Source organism: Lolium rigidum, chromosome 3, assembly GCF_022539505.1.
Source record: "Lolium rigidum isolate FL_2022 chromosome 3, APGP_CSIRO_Lrig_0.1, whole genome shotgun sequence".
NCBI lineage: Eukaryota > Viridiplantae > Streptophyta > Magnoliopsida > Poales > Poaceae > Lolium > Lolium rigidum.
In genome coordinates, this window is record NC_061510.1 from 102,410,599 (window position 1) to 102,418,506 (window position 7,908).

Sequence of the window (7,908 nt, forward strand, 5' to 3'; positions counted from 1 at the left end):
GCTCCTCATTGGGATCGACATTCTTACTTATCGAAGATACTACGATACACCCCCTATACTTGTGGGTCATCAAGCCCATCTTAATGGCTATAAAGAAAGCACTTCTTGGGAGATAACCCATGTGTTTATTTTGCTACTGTTTTGTTGTGTCTTGGAAGTTGTTACTACTGTAGCAACGTCTCCTTATCTTTATTTTCATGTATTGTTGTGCCAAGTAAAGTCTCTAATAGAAGGTTGATACTAGATTTGGATTTCTGCGCAGAAACAGATTTGCTGTCTGTCACGAATTTGCGTAGATCTCTCTGTAGAAGAATCAAAAAAATCTGCCAATTTACGTGCGTGATCCTCAGATATGTACGCAACTTTCATTAGTTTTGAGTTTTTATATCTGAGCAAGTTAAGTGCCTTAGAAAAATTCGTCTTTACGGACTGTTCTGTTTTGACAGATTCTGCCTTTTTATTTCGCATTGCTTCTTTCGCTATGTTGAATGGATTTCTTTGTTCCATTAACTTTCAGTAGCTTTGGGCAATGTCCTGAAGTGTTAAGAATGATTATGTCACCTCTGAATATGTGAATTTTTGATTATGCACTAACCCTCTAATGAGTTTGCTTAAAGTTTGGTGTGGAGGAAGTTTTCAAGGGTCAAGAGAGGAGGATGATACACTATGATCAAGAAGAGTGAAAAGTCTAAGCTTGGGGATGCCCCCGTGATTCATCGCTGCATATTTCAAGAAGACTCAAGCATCTAAGCTTGGGGATGCCCAAGGCATCCCTTCTTCATCGACAACTTATCAGGTCACTTCTAGTGAAACTATATTTTTATTCCGTCACATCTTATGTACTTTACTTGGAGCGTCTGTGTGCTTTTATTTTCGTTTTGTTATTTTCATTCTCTGAATAAATCGGATCCTACCATGCTTGTGTGGGAGAGAGACACGCTCCGCTTTTTCATGTGAACACTTGTGTTCTTAGTTTTGCTTTAATGTTCATGGCGAAGGCTGAAAACTGCTTCGTTGATTGCTATTTGGTTGGAATCAGAAAAAGCTTCATATGGTCTTGAATAATTTGATACTTGGCAATTGTTTTCAGCTCTCATAGATCATGTTTAAGCTCTTGCATCATGTAGTTTAAATCTATTAGTGGAGAACTACTGTAGAGCTTGTTGAAATTTGGTTTGCATGATTGATCTCTCTAAAGTCTAGATATTTTCTGGTAAAAGTGTTTGAACAACAAGGAAGACAGTGTAGAATCTTATAATGCTTTCAATATGTTCTTGTGTAAGTTTTGTTGTACCTATTCATACTTGTGTTTGCTTCAAACAACCTTGCTAGCCAAAGCCTTGTACTGAGAGGAAATGCTTCTCGTGCATCCAAACACCTTGAGCCAAAACCCATGCCATTTGTGTCCACTATAACTACCTATATGTGGTATTTTTCTGCCATTCCAAAGTAAATTACTTGAGTGCTACCTTTAAAATTTCATTCCTTTGTCTTTGCAATATATAGCTCATGGGAAAATAGCTTAAAAACTATTGTGGTGATGAATATGTAGCTATGTATTTTAGTTCTTATAAGTTGCTTGTTGAGCGGTAACCATGTTTCTGGGGACGCCATCAACTTTTTACACCTTTGTTGAATATCATGTGAGTTGCTATGCATGTTCGTCTTGTCTGAAGTAAGGGTGATTTATCATGATTAAATGGTTTGAGTATGCATATTGTTATAGAAGAACATTGGGCCGCTAACCAAAGCCATGTATCATGGTGGAAGTTTTCAGTTTGGACATTAATCCTCAATCTCTTATGAGAATATTATCTGTTGTTGAATGCTTATGCATTAAAGAGGAGTCCATTATCTGTTTTCTATGTTGTCCCGGTATGGATGTCCTTAGTTGAGATCTATCAAAAACGAGAAATCAAATGCGATCTATCTCCTTGGAAATTTGTACATGCGGCATAGAGGTACCCCTTTGTGACACTTGGTTGAAACATATGTTATGCAATGATAATCCATGTAAATCCAAGATAATTAGGACAAGGTGCGAGCACTATTGGTATTCTATGCATGAGGCTTGCAACTTATAGGATGTCTTATGCATAACACATATGAATTATTACTACCGGGTTACAAAATTGTTTCTATGTTCTCAAAATAAAAGCTCTAGCACAAAAATAGTAATCCATGCTTCCCTCTGCGAAGGGCCTTTCTTTTACTTTATGTTGAGTCCGTTTACCTACTTCTTTCTATGTTTGAAGCAAACACTTGTGTTAACTGTGTGCATTGATTCCTACATACTTGCTTATTTGCATTCATCATATTACTTTGTGTTGACAATTATCCATGAGATATACATGTTGAAGTTGAAAGCAACTGCTGAAACTTATATCTTCCTTTGTGTTGCTTCAAAACTTTCTACTAAGAATTTATTGCTTTATGAGTTAACTCCTATGCAAGTCTTATTGATGCTTGTCTTGAAAGTACTATTCATGAAAAGTCTTTGCTATATGATTGATCAGTTGTTTAGTCATTGTCCTTACCATTGCTTTGAATCACTTCATTCATCTCATATGCTTTACAATAGTATGATCAAGATTATGTAAGTAGCATGTCACTACAGAAATTATTCTTTTTATCGTTTACCTACTCGAGGGCGAGTAGGAACTAAGCTTGGGGATGCTTGATACGTCTCCAACGTATCTATAATTTCTGATGTTCCGTGCTAGTTTTATGACAATACCTACATGTTTTGCTCACACTTTACAATGATTTCATGCATTTTCCGGAACTAACCTATTAACAAGATGCCGAAGTGCCGTTCTCGTTTTTCGTCGTTTTTGGTTCCAGAAAGGCTGTTCGGGCAATATTCTCGGAATTCGACGAAACGAAAGCCAAACATCTTATTTCACCAAGACGGACACGAACACCGAAGGGGAGACGGAGAGGAGGCCGAGGGCCCCCAGACCACAGGGCCGCGCGGGTGGCCCCCTGGCCGCGCCGGCCTATGGGGAGGGCGCCCTGGTGCCCCTCCGACGCCGCCTCTTCGCCTATAAAGTCCCTCGCGACCTAAAAACCCGATGACAATTGACGAAACTCCAGAAAGACTCCAGGGATGCCGCCGCCATCGCGAAACTCCGTTTCGGGGGACAGAAGTCTCTGTTCCGGCACACCGCCGGGATGGGGAATTGCCCCGGAGCCATCTCCATCGACACCACCGCCATCTTCATCGCCGCTACTGTCTCCCATGATGAGGAGGGAGTAGTTCTCCCCCGAGGCTGAGGGCTTTACCGGTAGCTATGTGGTTCATCTCTCTCTCCCATGGTGTGATCTTTATGTGATCATGAGCTTTGTATCACTATTAATCTATGTGCTACTCTAGTGATGTTATTAAAGTAGTCTATTCCTCCTCCATGATGTAATGTTGACAGTGTGTGCATCATGTAGTACTTGGCGTAGGTTATGATTGTAATCTCTTGTAGATTATGAAGTTAACTATTAATATGATAGTATTGATGCGATCTATTCCTCCTTTCATAGCTATTGTTGACAATGTGTATGCTATGTTAGTACTCGGTCTAAATTGCAACGGTATTATGCACTCTAGAGGTTACTTTAATATGAACTCCGAATGTTGTGGAGCTTGTTTACTCCGGCTTGAGGGTGCTCTTGTAGCCCTACACAATGAATGGTGTTTGTTATCCAACAAGAGAGTGTTCGTAGCACAAGTGAGGAGAAGTTATTTATTTATCATGTGATCATTGTTGAGAGTGTCCACTAGTGAAAGTATGATCCCTAGGCCTTGTTTCTAAGCATTGAAACACCGTTTTCAACAAGTTCTGCTACATGTTTGCTTGCTGCCATTTTTATTTCAGATTGCAATTACTACTTACAATCATCCATATTACTTGTATTTCACTATCTCTTCGCCGAACTAGTGCGCCTATACATCTGACAAGTGTATTAGGTGTGTTGGGGACACAAGAAACTTCTTGTATCTTAATTGCAGGGTTGCTTGAGAGGACTATCTTTGACCTCTACCTCCCTGAGTTCGATAAACCTTGGGTGATTCACTTAAGGGAAACTTGCTGCTGTTCTACAAACTTCTACTCTTGGAGGCCCAACACTGTCTACAAGAATAGAAGCACACGTAGACATCAAGAACAGGGTGTTCTCCCTAGCTCCAAACCTTTGGGAAGATGGCAAAAGGATCTCACGGGAGGAGGACCTCGCCTTGGAGCTCACTTTTGCCCCGGAGGAACTTGACGACGTCCTCCTGAGTATGAAGACGGACTCGGCGCCTGACCCTGATGGCTTGCCGGTTCTTTTCTAAAGCGATTTTGGGGAATCCTACGTGTTCCGATCTTACAAATTCTCAATGATTTCGTCCTAGGGAGGGTGGATATTGCGAGACTGAACTTTGGGATTATCTCATTGATTCCCAAGTTCAAAGGGGCGGACACAAACAAGAAGTTTCGGCCGATTGCACTTATTAATGTCATCTTCAAATTTGTGGCCAAGCGCTACGCGATTCGGCTAGCGCCTATTACACACAGGACCATAGATCGTAGCCAATGGCGTTTATTAGCGGTATATGTCTACATGAGGGGGTGCTTTCCCTACACGAGATTGCCCACGAGTTGCAAGCTAAAAGACTTGGGGGCCTTATGCTTAAGCTGGATTTTTAGAAGGCCCGCGACAGGGTCAACGGGGACTTCCTCCGCGAGGTCCTTGAGTGCAAGGGCTTCTCGGACATGATGGTCCACCGTTTGATGCAGCTGGTCAGGGGAGGCCAAACTACCATCAATGCCAGGGGTGCGTCAGGGCGACCCACTCTCCCCCATCCTCTTTGACTTCCTCGTTGACGGTCTCGCGGCCATGCTTGCCAAGGCCAACGCAGCGGGGCACATTAAAGGGGTGGTTCCTCATCTCATTCCAGGGGGTGACTCATCTGCAATATGCAGATGATACTATGGTTCTGATTGAACCGCCCGATCTGGGGATCGCTAACCTCAAGTTCCTTCTGCTCTGCTTTGAGAATATGTCAGGGCGGAAGATCAACTTCGAGAAGAGTGGGGTCATGGTGACAGGGGTCAACATTGGGGAGGATCGCAGAGTGGCGGACATGCTAAACTACAAACTTGGGATGCTCCCAATAAAGTATCTGGGCTCCCTGTTAGGGACAGACCGTTTAGGGTAGCGAACTGGGACATCCTCCCTGAGAAGGTGGGGCATCGGTTAGACCCATGGCAGGTCCTATACCTGGCATCGGCAGGTACATTAGAACTTACTAATTCCTTTTTTCCATCCTACCGATGTTTTCCATGGGCATTTACCTGCTACATGATACCACCCACCAGGCCATGGACCGGCTCCGGTTTCGATTCTTCTGGGTGGGAGATGGGAATAAATGTAAGTATCACATGGTGGATTGGGCCACAATGTGCAGACCTAAGGAGTGTGGAGGATTGGGAATCCTCAACACCAAATTCATGAACATTGCACTCATGCTTAAATGGGTCTGGAAATTATATCAAAACGCAAAGGGACTGTGGGTTGACTTGATTCGAGCTAAATACCTTCGGGACCGGGACATCTTTGCTAACGAGATCCCCAAGCGAGGCTCTCAGTTTTGGAATGCCATCTAGAAAATCAAATGGCACTTCAAGCTGGGCGCTAAACACAAGGTCCACAACGGGAAGTGGACCTATTTTTGGACTGACTGGTGGATCGGGAATGGCCTCCTTCGGGCTAGGTATCCCCGTTTATTCAATTGCTGGAGCCCCGTTTATTCAGTTGATGTGCTCTCCCCTTCATCACGGTGGACGAGACTAGGGTGAGGGGGGGATCCCGGGGGAATGTCGCATTCTCTTCCGTAGGAAGTTTGGCTTCGTGGAGACGGTTGAGTGGGACAACCTTTGCCGTGAGATCCAGGCCCTTCCTTATGTTGCATGTATGCCTCTTGTAGCAGCTATGTTTGATCCGTGGGATCAGGGGATCCGAGTTGCAGACTTGTCGAGTGTGTGTGGTGTTTGGTTTCAGTTGTATCGAATTCTATTTGGGTGTCGTATGGATTTATATATAAAGTCGGGCTAAGGTCTTTTGTTTACAAAATTGAATGTTGCTTAGCTCCACAGCGAAGTTTTTTTTTTTGCATGCCTTTGGCTTTAAAGGATCATCCATGTAGCAATAGTTTTGATCGATGATTATTGGATTCTGGACCTTGTCCATGATAATGTCCTCAAAGGTGATGTCCTTGGCAAATCCTTCTCCCCTTGCCACGACTTTATACGTGCATCATTCGTCGTGCCAACGAGGTGTGCTTTGTAAAACGTTATGTTGGTTTTTGTCTCTTAAGCTTTCGACATTGATTTCGTGAGCCGGGCCGCAAGTAATTTTTGAAGCATACAAGTTTTCGGTTCCCGTCTCGATTGAGATGCAATCATCTCTGGTTTTAATGTTGCAATCCAAGACTTGTATATCCTTCTTGCGGGCAATGTGGATACCATATGTATTAGGGCTATCGCTGGACCCAATGATCTTGATATGCTTTAGAGTAACGTCCTTGCTATCTTCGACCGACATGTGCATCTGCTGGCTATTTAGAAATTAGAAGCCGGATGTTTTCTACCTTCAAGTGATTGCACTTGCTAAGCAACAATGCTATCGTGGCCTCTGTGCATTTGAGGTTCTTGTGGACTCGCCATGAGTTTTTCCACCATAACTCGTCGTTCCCGTCCATGGTCTCATCACATGTCAGTGTTAGCTAGTCAACGTTGCTAAACATGATCCACTTTCTAATATTCTCTTTCGGCCAAGTTGATCGGCTAGGAGCTACAAATGTTCCATCGAGCTTGAATCTCACGCTTGATTTGCACTGCCCGGAGAACCTGGTCTGCTTGACAAGAAATTTCATCTCGTTTGGCACCAGCATGAATGCATGATGGCTGGCCGGCTTAGACGATGAGCAGACTGCGGACCATGTTTTCTCAAACGCCGGCGTGTGATCGGTTTGGCCATCGCCAACAGTTCCATAGCTTACCACATTGAACTCTGCCTCTTGAGGGGGCTTGGTCTTCTCGCCAAGTTTGCGATGCCTAACAGTTCTGTAGCTCCGTCTATCGGTCTTGACGCTTCTCCAAGTCTACGGTGCACAGACTGTGTGTGCCTGCGGCCGTACCCGCTGCAAACGCAATCGCCGGCAAGACGAACAATAGCACCATGAGAAGCACTGCCAGGATGACAGCTCGAGAGGCCATTCTGATCGCGTATGATGAACTCGTTCGGCCGGGCTGGAACAACTCAACTGAATCAAGGCTAAATTCAGCTATGCTGGGACTCCGTGCTGTCACGGCTTGGGTTTCACAGGTACGTGCTCGTCCTTTTGTGGCCACCTAGCTAGCGTGGTAGCTTTCCGACTCGGATGTTCAGGAACATCTAGTCGGAATACGATTTTCTTCTAGCAAAAGCCGGAGTCGGATTCTACGTTCGCCGAACTACCCATCGTGTGGACGAAGGCCCAGGAAGAAGTTCCGCCCAATAATGCTGTAAGTCCATCAGACGTTGCGTTTTTCCCTGGCTAGCTTTGGGAGTTGGGACTGGGATTTCTACACCGGTTTGGAGATATTCAAGCAAGAATAGTTGCAAAATTCTACTGGTTTGGAATCTCGTTCCCCCTATCGAATGATCTCCTCCGTAGGTCGTTCTTGCTAGATTGGTCCCCTTGTATGTGATTTGGGGATTTTTTAGGTAGCTCGATGTCATTTCCTTTCAATACGGCGTGTGCTAGCTGTCAGCCGAACATAGCTAGGAATTCATTTGAGCCCTTGGATCACACACCGACACAAGTAATATTTTTATTAATCACCGCAACATGTTTCCATGATGTGTCAAACAACACGCAAATTATTGTAT